Raw genomic sequence first — 12,716 nt, 5'->3', positions numbered from 1 at the left:
GATTATCTTCTGGCCTCACCGGATCCGGAGAGGCCCTCCATGACGACACTTCGGGGACGCCCGCTTCTTGAGCGGAGGAGTCCGGGGGAGGCGTTTCGCTCTCCATCATCTCTGGAAGAAGATCCCTCGAAGACGAGCTCAGCTGAGAAGGGCTAAGGCCCGAACTGCAAGATATATGCGGTGGTTATTTTCTCAGAAAAAAAGATAGCATACCTTTACTATTAAAGTATTTTGGATCACTTACGACTCGTTGGAGGGCTGATCCCCCCGCGGACTTTGTGCAGCACAAACACCCCCCGAGGCAGGACCCTCTATGGGAGACTTCTTCTCCCATTTGGAGGCTTCGGCTTCTGAATCCTCGGAACCAGTCCTTTTCCTCCCCCGGTTATCTTCCTTCATGGAGACGCTCATTCCCTCGGTTGGAACGGGCAGCGATGGGGGCCCGCGTCCGCTCGTATCATCCCCCCGTATCTTCCTTCGAGGGCTTCGGGCAAGGTGCGACCTCGAGCATCTTTTCCAATACCGGATTTTCCAAACCCTCAGGGAGGGGGGCCAAACACCGAATCATCTTCGCCTTTGTTAGCCAGTCCTGGTCAAAAAGCGAACTCTCGAAAATAACTTCATGACGAGTAAAAGATAGTGTGTTCGGCTAGAGGATTTCTTACTTTTTCGGTGGCGCGGTTACTGCTCAGGCCCACGTCCTCGGTAATATCCGGACACTCTACTTGAGGTCTGAAGAATGACTTGTACTTCTCCTCGTGCGTCAGGCCGAGGAAAACTTGAATGGCACGCGGTCCCTCTGGGTTGAACTCCCACAAGCGAAGGGGCCGGCGTTTGCAAGGCTGGACTTGAGGAACCAGCATAACTTGTATTACCGCAACCAAATTAAAATCTCCCTTGAAGAGATCTCGGATGCGGCTTTGCAATATAGGCACGTCCTTGGCTGGACCCCAGCTCAGACCTCTGCTAATCCATGACATCAGTTGTGGTGGGGGCCCGAGCGGAAAGCGGGGGCAGCCACCTACTTGGCACTTCTGGGAGCTGTGACGTAAAACCACTCCCGCTGCCATAATTCAGACACCTCTGGAAAGGAACCTTTCGGCCATGGAGCTCCTACCATCTTGCCTATTGATGCACCTCCGCACGCTGCATGTTGCCCCTCGATCATCTTCGGCTTCACTTCAAAGGTCTTGAGCCACAAGCCGAAGTGAGGGGTAATGCGGAGGAAGGCCTCACACACGACAATAAATGTCGAGATGTGGAGAAAGGAGACCAGAGCTAGATCATGGAAATCTAGCCCGTAATAGAACATCAAACCCCTGACGAAGGGATCCAGAGTGAGGCCTAGGCCTCGAAGGAAGTGGGAGACGAACACGACGTTCTCGTTAGGTTCGGGAGTAGGGACGACCTACCCTTGAGCAGGAAGCCGATGCGAAACCTCGGTGGTCAGGTATCTGGCCTCCCTCAACTTCTTGATGTCCTCTTCCGTCATGGAGGAGGGCATCCATCGGCCTTGAAGGCTGGATCTGGACATGATTGAAGATCCGGATCACCTAACCTGGGCTTTGGGTGTTAGAACTCGAGGCGGGGGAAGGGTTCGATTGAGCATGAGAGGGAAAAAGCGAAAACCTTGTCCCTTTATAAAGAGGGTGAATATCAAGCGTCCTCTCCGTAGACGTTTAGGACTTGCCTATAATCTAGGAGTCCTAGACATGGTTGGGTTACCCACGACCGCATTAATGAGAATCCCGTAATTGGGGGAACATGATCTCCGCTTCGACAAGACGTGTCAAGAAACCGCCTCGCGTTATGTGTGGAGCTGGTTGAAGAAAAATGGTTCGAATAATCGCCGGGCCATGACACAATGTCATGCTGCCAAAACAGGTCAGCAAATTGGATTTGCGAAAATATTATTCTCTCTACGACGGTATGTGGAACTTATTTGCAGGGTCGGACACTATCCTCGTATTCAAATTCTTCTGTGATGTATTCGGAGAAGGAACCCGCCTTGCAATGCCGAAGACAATATTGCGCGTCGGACTCATCGTCATTGAAGCCTGGTTCAGGGGCTACTGAGGGAGTCCTGGATTAGGGGGTCTCCGGATAGCCGGACTATCTCCATTGTCCGGACTGTTAGACTATGAAGATACAAGATTGATGACTTCGTCCCGTGTCCGGATGGGACTCTACTTGGCGTGGAAGGCAAGCTAGGCAATACGGATATGGATATTTCCTGCTTTGTAACCGACCTTGTGTAACCCTAACCCTCTCCGGTGTCTATATAAACAAAAGGGTTTTAGTCCGTAGGACAACAATCACAACATACAATCATACCATAGGCTAGCTTCTAGGGTTTAGCCTCTCTGATCTCGTGGTATATCTACTCTTGTACTACCCATATCATCAATATTAATCAAGCAGGACGTAGTGTTTTACCTCCATCAAGAGGGCCCGAACCTGGGTAAAGCATCGTGTCCCCTGCCTCCTGCTACCATCTGGCCTAGACGCACAGTTCGGGACCCCCTACCCGAGATCCGCCGGTTTTGACACCGACACCGGGCATTAGCTACCACATACAACAACAAAGGCTCTTTATCAACAGGAGCAACAAGGACAGGCGGCTCAGCTAGTTGCCGCTTTAGACTCTCAAACGCTTCATTGGTAGCCTCACTCCAAACAAAGTCATCCTTCTTCTTCGGCATCTGATACAAAGGGATGGCCTTCTCCCCTAACCGACTGATAAACCGGCTTAATGCTACAATACGGCCCGCCAGATGCTGAACATCGTTAATACACGCTGGTTTAGCCAGAGACATAATAGCTTTGATCTTCTCTAGATTAGCTTCAATGCCCCTGTTAGACACCAGAAAACCCAAGAGCTTGCCTGCGGTACACCAAAGACACATTTGGCCAGATTAAGCATCATCTTATAAACCCGGAGGTTATCAAAAGTCTCCTTCAAATCATCTATCAATGTTTCCTTCTTTCTGGACTTCACCACAATATCATCCATATAAGCATGAACATTGCGGCCGATCTGATTGTGAAGACAACTCGGTACACAGTGCTGATAAGTCGCCTGGGCACTCTTGAGCCCAAAAGGCATAGATACATAGCAGAAGGCTCCAAAGGGAGTTGTGAAAGCTGTCTTCTCCTGGTCCTTAGCTGCCATTTTGATCTGATGATAACCGGAATAAGAGTACAGAAAACACAAACGGTCACAACCCGCCGTAGCATCAATGATTTGATCAATACGAGGGAGAGCAAAGGGATCAGCTGGACATGCCTTGTTCAGATCTGTGTAGTCTACACACATACACCAAGTGCCGTTCTTCTTAAGTACCAGTACCGGATTAGCTAGCCACTCAGGATGAAAGACCTCCACAATAAACCCTATTGCCAAGAGCCTGGCTACCTCCTCTCCAATAGCCTTGTGCTTTTCTTCATTGAAGCGACAGAGAAACTGCCTGACCGGTTTAAAATTAGGATCTATATTAAGAGTGTGCTCAGCGACCCTCGGTACACCTGGCATGTCAGAAAGTTTCCATGCAAAGATGTCCCGGTTCTCACGGATGAACTCGATGAGCACGCTTTCCTATTTCGGATCCAGGTTAGTGCTGATGCTGAACTGCCTGGATGAATCGTCGGGAACAAAGTCAACCAGCTTAGTCTCCTCGGCCGATTTGAACTTCAAAGCCGGATCATGCTCTGTAGTTGGTTTTTTTCAGAGAGGTCATATCCGCCGGATCAACATTGTCTTTGTAAAACTTCAACTCCTCTGTTGCACAAACCGACTCAGCGTAGGCCGCATCGCCTTCTTCACATTCCAAAGCAATCTTTTGGCTCCCACGCACTATGATGCTCCCCTTATGACCTGGCATCTTAAGCTGCAGATAAACATAACAGGGCCTTGCCATGAACTTAGCATAAGCCAGCCGTCCAAACAGGGTATGATATGGGCTCTTGATTTTTACCACTTCAAAATTCAATGTTTCTGATCTTGAATCATGATCATCTCCAAAAGCAACCTCTAGAGCTATCTTACCAACTGGGTACACCGATTTACCAAGCACCACGCCATGAAAGATGGTGTTCGACGGTTTAAGATTCTTATCCGTCAACCCCATGCGACGAAAGGTTTCATAATAAAGGATATTGATATTGCTCCCTCTGTCCATGAGTACCTTGGTGAACTTGTACCCCCCAACCCGAGGTGCCACCACTAAGGACAGATGACCCGGATTATCAACCCGGGGTGGATGATCCTCTCGACTCCACACGATGGGTTGTTCAGACCAACGCAGATAACGAGGCACTGCCGGTTCAACGGAGTTCACTGCCCTTTTATGAAGCTTCTGATCGCGCTTACATAGGCTAGTGGTGAAGACATGATATTGCCCACTGTTTAACTGCTTCGGGTTACTCCGATAACCCAATATTTGCTGCTGCTGACCTCCCTAATGATTATAACCGCCCTGGTTACCCTGATTGCCTTGATTGCCATGAAATCCTGAACCGGAGCTGCGTCCGCCATAACCCGGCCCATGAGAACCGCCTCCTGAACCGCCATGCGGTCCCTGGTCGTACTGGAAAGAACTTGAATTTTTAAACTCCCGCATGATAAAACAATCCTTCCAAAGGTGTGTAGCTGGCTTCTCTCGCGACCTGTGCTATGGGCAAGGTTCATTTAACAGGCGTTCAAGATTGGGACCTGAACCTCTACCCCCGCTGTGGTGGTTTACCCTTGCGGCGCTGACCATTATCCTGGGTGTTGGTGTTAGCCACAAAATCCAAGCTGTTATCTGCCTTGCGCTTACCGTTGTTCCCATGACCCACCGGGTTATGCTGCTGCCCCTTGGCACTGTCATTCTTATTTCCCTTTCCAGTCTTTTCATCCTCAGACTCAGGGTCCTTGGTATTGTCTGGATCGACATACTTAACCAGAGCTTCCATAAGCGTGGCCATGTCATTGCAGTGACGCTTGAGCCTTCCCAGCTTCAGCTTCAAGGGCATAGACCGACAATTTCCTTCCAATGTTAAGACGGCCATGTCAGCATTGATGCGGTCTGATGAATGCAGAATAGTTGAGACTCGCTTTACCCAATGGGTGGTGGACTCCCCTCCTCTTGAACACAGGCGGCTAAGTCCACAATTGACATCGGCTATTTGCAGTGGCTTTGAAATTCTGGATAAACCGGCTTTTCAACTCGGCCCATGGTCCAATGGAGTTAGTTGGTAAGCTTTTTAACCAAGTATGAGCTGTCCCTTCCAGCATCATGGTGAAGTACTTAGCACATGCCGCATCATCCACATCCAGCATCTCCATCTCCATCTCATAACTCTCAACCCATGACTCAGGGGGCAAATCGGCAGTGTAATTGGGCACCTTACGAGGACCCTTGAAGTCCTTGGGTAGCCGCATGTTACGTATGGCTGGGGAAAGACACGGCACCCCAAAGAATTGAAAGCCACGCCTGGTTCCACTGAAGTATTTGGATGAACCGGAGTGAGCTGACGGGCCGCGTACTGTGCTGCTAACTCGGCTTCTCGACGCGCTCTACCGTGATCCACCACATCCTGGGCATTAGCACCGCCGCCCGCCGGGTTTTGACCTCGCGGCGGGTTATGATTTCTCACACTGCTTGATACGGCCGGTTCATCAGTATGCCTGCTATAGCTCCGACTTGGACGGGGGGTGGAATGAATCCTCTTGCGACTGCGTGAATAAGCCTGCTGCTGAGTCAAAGCTGTCTGAAGGAGCTCCCTAGCCCGTCGTGTTTCAACTGCTACTAGTGACTCGCCATCGAGAGAGCTCCCAATCGTGAAGCTGCGGCAACGATGTTATCCAACGGGTTAGAGTAATGACCCGGAGGCGTTGGGACATGCTGTGATGGGACATTGTTCTGACGAGGCGGATCCATCGCGCGCGGCTGAACCGGCACCCCTGTTCCAGGGGCCTCCGCCCGGTTTACCACTGGCTAGTTGCTGGCGCCTGTCGGATTTCGGGTTCTGGCAGACCCTTGAGGTTCGAACACTGGGGAGCGCGCAGAGATTTCGCCTTCTACCTACCTGCACCCCTCCGCCTCGCTAAGATCTAAGCTATGGAAAGAACAGCACAAGAGACACAGGGTTTATACTGGTTCGGGCCACCGTTGTGGTGTAATACCCTACTCCAGTGTGTGGTGTGGTGGATTGCCTCTTGGGCTGATGATGATGAGCAATACAAGGAAGAACAGCCTCGCGAGGGTCTGTTCTTGGCTGGGGGGATGAACTGCTAGGAGGAGTTCAGTCACCCTTCTCTCTCTCTCTCTTCTCTGATTTCCCCCCTCTTGCTACCCTGGGGGTGGCTAGTCCTATTTATAGGCAAAGGCCCTGGGCCTCTTCCCCAAATATTGAGCGGGAAGGGTGCCAACAATTGGCCATTTTGAAGGGGAACATCTGGTACACTTATCCTGACTAAAGTTGGTCCTCGCCTGCCAAAGGCTCTGGTGGTGATGCTGGCTTGGGCTCCACAATGACTTCCTCCCTGCCGTTGGACTGGTCTTGGTCTCGTTGCACCGAAACGGGTGCCTTTGCTCGATGCTCTCGCCTGCTCTTGCTCCCTTTGCACCAAAGAGGAAAGGAGGACACTGCGCGGGCTGGCGCTCGCCTGGCGCCCTTGGTCGTCATGGCTTGCGTCACGGGCACCTCGTGAGGTACCCCGCCTTGATCTCTCCGCCTCCTCGCGAGCCAGCCTAATGAGGCCGTGCCTGAGGAAGCTCCGTGTCGTCCGCCCCGCGAGGCTTGGCCCCTCGCGAGGGTCTTGGGTCTGTGTTGATGAAGACGGGCCGTGCTGGGCCCCCTTTGAGCCACGCCACAGGCCGCAAGCAGGCAAGTCTGGGGACCCCCGTTCCCAGAACGCCGACAGTAGCCCCCGGGCCCAAGGCGCGCCCGGACTTGGCCGTGCAGGGAGGCGAAAGGGCAAGGGCGAAGCGCCGCGGTCCCTAACAGCCTGCGGCCTTGGGTGCTGCGTGGCGGTTGACTGGACGTGGGCGTCTCCACAACCGCGCGAGTTGATAAAGGAGCGGCATCTTCCTAGGCTTTGCTTTTTTGCTTTCTCCGGTTGTTGCTCAGATCCCCTTTCTTGCGCCTCTCCTTCCTTCCTCCAAAATTTCCAGATCTACTCCGATCGCGTGACCTAGGAAGCCATGGTGCCTCGTCAGTCCCCGACCGGAGCTTGGTACTCGTCTGCCCTGGACTCGCCGAATGTGTCGGAGGCGAGCCTTGCCCGGTTGCGCCGGATGGCGGCGGCGCAGGGCATCGATGCGGCGAAGGTGTTCAAGGCCGGCTCCGCCACCCCTGAGGGCCAAGGGAGCACCTTCTATCCGTTCTTTGTAAGCGCCATTGCTGCTGGCCTGGTGCCTCCCTTCTCCGACTTCTTCTTCTCTTTCCTCCGCCATTATAAGCTACAGGCTCTGCATCTCCACCCCAACTCCGTCCTTCTCCTAGCAATCTTCGCCTATTACTGCGAGGCTCACGTAGGGGTGCAGCCCTCGGTGGCCTTTCTGCGCCACTACTTCTACCTCCGGACCTCTCGCGGTCTTGCTTCCGCGTGCGTGAGCTTCATCGCGTACGGTGGCGCCATTGCCATTTCTAACCCCGGGAAAAGGATTGAGGGCTTCCGGAGCAAGTGGGTCTTGGCAGATGCTGGGCGTATCCACCCTTGGCTGATCTTTCCCACGGAGCAACCCACGAGCTCCAGCGATTGGGGTCGAGCGGAGCTTGCGGACCCCCGCGCGAAGCTGGTGTTGGAGAAGATGGACGCGGATCTGAGGCCGGCCAACATGGCAGCGGCGAAGCTGACCGGCGTGTCGCTACTACGGGAATTCCTGGAGCACCAGCTGGCTCCGCTTCGGCAGTACTCACTTCCAATGTGGAGGCCCCATCCGAGCCCCGCGGCCTTGGCCAACGGAGATCTGGCTGCGGTCCTCCAATCTCTGGTCGGGGGCGATGTGGCGAGGTTGGAGGGCGCTCCTACACCCTTGTTCCTCCGCGACGACTGGGAGCAGGTAGTGGAGTCCATGCCCGTCTTCAACGGGGACGGGCCCGTGCCCATGGAGACTCTCGGGGAATCGGTGGACGTGTCCTCCGACGACTCCAGCAAAGAGGAGGAAGGAGGGGAGCGGGAAAAAGGGCCTGACTCCGAGGCGACTGACGGAGAGTCGAGGGCTCCCCTCCCCCGGCGCAGGTCCCGCGTTCTCCGCCTCTCTCCGAGCGATGACGACAAGGATGATGATGAGCAGGACGGCGGGAGCTTGCCCCCGATCCCGAAGAAGGACAGGACCGGGCTGATCTCCCGCGGGTCTGCCCCGGCCCCGAGGCGGACTGCAGACGTGCCTTCGCTTCCAAGCTTCCCGAGGTTGACCCTTCCAGCCGGCTTTCACGCTTCAAATTTGGCCGGAGGCCGCTTGAGCTTACTGGCGACGACCCGTAAGCGCTTGATTCTTGTCTTTATTTCTTGTTCTGCTTCTGAGGCTTGACGTCCGCATCTCTTGCATAGGCTGGCGCCCGCAGCAAAGAATCCGAAGGGAGCTCCTGAGGTTCCATCCATGGCAGCGCCTCTGCCCGCGAAGGAAGGTGACCGCGACGCACGGGCTTCTCCTGCCCGGTCATCCTCGCGAGGCCTGGCTGAGCCGACTGGGGCGAGCTCAGCCCCCATGGCCCAAGTGACTCCCGAGGTGCCTTTGCCTGCTGCCGCCACTTCAGCCGTTGGGGCGCAGCAAGTTCCGCCTCAGGATGCTGTGGTCGCGCTGCCGCCTTCTCCTCCTACTCCACCGACTGCTGTCTCTCTGACTCCTCCTGATGTTCTGGATCATGATATTGCTGAGCTGGTGACCACCACGTTGCTGATGATTGGGGAACAAAGCATCGGGAGGACTCCGGTTGTGGCCGCACACTTGAGCTGATCTGCTGAGCTGAACGTGATGGCGCACGCCGACCACCTGAGAGGGCGCGTGGCTTCGAGCTTGGGGAGGACTGCATTCACTTCGCGGGCGAACTGCTTGAAGATGCGTTGAGAGGCTGGGGCTTGAGCCCCGCCCAGGATGCAGGCGATCACGTGCGGATCCTGGAAGCCCCCAGCCCCCTCGTCCTGATGGCGGTGCTCGTCCCTCCTTGGCTGCGGTGGCAGCGGAGGGAGGCCTGCGTTGCCTTGCGGGCGATCCTCACGAGGCTGATCCCTCCAGTCTCCCTCGCGAGGCGGGTCTTGCCAGTGATCCTCGCGAGGTCGATCGCGCCACCCCTAGCGCGGGCAGCGGTCCTTCCAGTGTCCTGCATTCCTTACTCCTCCTCGACCGTAGCCCCGGTCACCGCTGTCGGGGCGACGGCCGATCCTTCCTTCTCGCACGGCTCGAAGCTCTTGACATTCGTTGGTGTTGTGGGTGTGGAGGTTGTGGTACACACAGTACCGACTGCCTTGGAAGGTTTGGGCTGATCTCTGCCCCGCTTGGTGTCTGGTTCTGCCGCGAGCACGGTAGCCCCCTTGCGCTTCACATCCTTGGCCTTGGGCTTCTTCTCTTCTGGGTCTGCGGCAGGCAGCTCGAGGAGGGAGAGACGCCCTTCCTCAGCCCTGGCGCACTTGGTTGCCAAGTTGAACAACTCCAAGGAAGTGCACAGGTCTTCATGCATCGCCAGCTCCTCCTTCATCTTGACATCACGCACGCCGTCGGAGAAGGCTGAGATGATGGCCTCCTCGGTCACCTTGGGAATCTTAAGGCGTGCGTTGTGGAAGCGCTAGATGTACTTCTGCAGGGTCTCTCCGGGCTGTTGCTTGATGCGGCGCATGTCGCTCACGGCGGGTGGCTGGTCGCGAGTACCTTGGAAGTTGGCGATGAAGCGGGCGCGCATCTCGTCCCAGGAGGAGATCGTGCCTGGAGCCAGGTTCAGGAGCCAGGTGCGGGCCCCGTCCTTGAGCGCCATGGGAAACCAGTTCGCCATGACCTTCTCGTCTCCGTCGGCAGCTTCGATGCCCAGCTCATAGAGCTGGAGGAACTCCGCAGGGTCGGCCGTGCCGTCGTAACGAGGAGGCAGGTCTGGCTTGAACTTGCCGGGCCACGCGATGCTACATAGCTCAGTGGTGAAGGCACGACAGCCTGCTGTGGTCACGGGAGGCCTTGGGTGACGGAGAGCTTGGTCTTGCATGTCCCCACGCGCTGCAGCTGGGAGCAGCGTGGGGTCTTGACGCGCGGGAGCAGGAGCATGGTCGCGACGTGCTGGAGCAAGGAGCGCCCGGGCAGCTTCTTGCGGGCGAGGGACTTCTGGGCAGCTCTGCTCTTGCCGCGCTGGCACCTGACGGAGCGGGTTCCGCCCAGGGGCCACGCGCCTTGGAGCCATGGCACCTTCTTGAGGAGGAGGCGGCCGGGGCGCCGCCGGAGCTTCGTCGCCCGCGCGGGGCGGGGTGCGGTGCAACGGAATGGACGGCGCAGACGAGCTCGGCGACGCGGTCGAGCCATTCTTCGTAGACGTTGTCGACGGGACGGTAGCACAGGAGCTCGTTTGCCGCGATGAGCGTAGCTCGAGCCTCCATGGGTGCACGGAGAGCGCGGGACGAAGAACCAGCTGGGGTGAGCGAGGGAGTAGCGGTGCGGCCGTCTTGCCGCACGGATGGATGCTGAGACGACGCTTGCTGCTCGTCCCCCGTCGGGCCGGTGGCGGCGTTGACGGCAGGTGACGGGGAATGGCGAGGACGCCCGCCGACAGGAGCCGTCTGGGCGACGCGGGAAGCGAGAGCGGCCCGACGCTCGACGTGGGCCCGACGAGCGTCAGACATGGACGCGATGGTCGGAGAACGGGGTGGTGGAAGACGAATTCCGGCGCACCCCTACCTGGCGCGCCAAATGTCGGATTTCGGGTTCCGGCAGACCCTTGAGGTTCGAACACTGGGGTGCGCGCGGAGATTTCTCCTTCTACCTACCTGCACCCCTCCGCCTCGCTAAGATCTAAGCTATGGAAAGAACATCACAAGAGACACAGGGTTTATACTGGTTCGGGCCACCGTTGTGGTGTAATACCCTACTCCAGTGTGTGGTGTGGTGGATTGCCTCTTGGGCTGATGATGATGAGCAATACAAGGAAGAACAGCCTCGCGAGGGTCTGTTCTTGGCTGGGGGGATGAACTGCTAGGAGGAGTTTAGTCACCCTTCTCTCTCTCTCTCTTCTCCGATTTTCCCCCTCTTGCTACCTTGGGGGTGGCTAGTCCTATTTATAGGCAAAGGCCCTGGGCCTCTTCCCCAAATATTGAGCGGGAAGGGCGCCAACAATTGGCCATTTTGAAGGGGAACATCTGGTACACTTATCCTGACTAAAGTTGGTCCTCGCCTGCCAAAGGCTCTGGTGGTGACGCTGGCTTGGGCTCCACAATGACTTCCTCCCTGCCGTTGGACTGGTCTTGGTCTCGTTGCACCGAAACGGGTGCCTTTGCTCGATGCTCTCGCCTGCGCTTGCTCCCTTTGCACCAAAGAGGAAAGGAGGACACTGCGCGGGCTGGCGCCCGCCTGGCGCCCTTGGTCGTCATGGCTTGCGTCACGGGCACCTCGTGAGGTACCCCGCCTTGATCTCTCCGCCTCCTCGCGAGCCAGCCTAATGAGGCCGTGCCTGAGGAAGCTCCGTGTCATCCGCCCCACGAGGCTTGGCCCCTCGCGAGGGTCTTGGGTCTGTGTTGATGAAGACGGGCCGTGCTGGGCCCCCTTTGAGCCACGCCGCAGGCCGCTGGCAGGCAAGTCTGGGGACCCCCGTTCCCAGAACGCCGACAGCGCCTGCTCCTGGCATGTTAAAGAGGTTCCTTCCCTCGTAAACCGGCGGCAGGTGAGACCGGTATCTTCTCCTCATGACATCATCTGATGCACTCTGATCCAGCATAAGCTGATAGGCCTGTGCCTCTAATCCGGCCCGCTCAGCGGCCATCCTGGTGTTCTCCGCTGCCAGATCTGCCTTAGCTTGAGCTATCTGATCCTTCACCTTTGCAATTTCCACGTTATGCTGATCCTGGTTTGCCGCGTCAACCTTAGCTGCTAGCAACGTTGACAAAGTGTCAAATAAGTCGGACGAAGCCTGAGTTGGCGGTGGAGTAGAGCCTCCTGCCCCGGTTGGTGTTGCCGCCACTGAACTGGACATCACCGCTGCGGCGGTAGAAGAATGCTGCACCGATTGTGTACCAGCCATGAAGATCGCAACTCGGCTCGGCGGTTCAAGGAGGTTTGGAATACTGTCGCCATCGGAACCACCACTGACCCGGCCATCATGCAGCTGATATAGCGACTCGGTCTCTCCGGTTGAAGACTCATCATCAGAGTAGATGACGGTTTCGCCACCAGATACCGGTCTATCCTTAGATTCCGCTCCCTGGATGACTCCTACGAAGGCACGCTTCACGGCAGGCTGAACGCAGGAAGGTCTTGCACACTGACCCGTCTCGATGATGCCAGTGCAGATGTCCGGCTCAGGGCCCGATTCACCGATCTTGCCAATGAAGACGTGTATTCCGCCAAAGGGGACCCGATACCCGTACTCGATCGAGCCGGCCTCGGGGCCCCAGCCTACGTCATCGATGTAGAGCTTGCCGCGATGACTCTTGGTCATCCGACCCACAGCGTATCCCTTGAGTCCTTCGAAGATGCCCTTCAAGAACTCAAAACCATCATGCGATAGCCCCATGGTGGGCGCCAACTGTCGTGGTTTTG

This window comes from Triticum urartu, chromosome 3 (genome assembly GCF_003073215.2).
Source record: "Triticum urartu cultivar G1812 chromosome 3, Tu2.1, whole genome shotgun sequence".
NCBI lineage: Eukaryota > Viridiplantae > Streptophyta > Magnoliopsida > Poales > Poaceae > Triticum > Triticum urartu.
Note: the sequence above shows the minus strand (reverse complement) of the source record.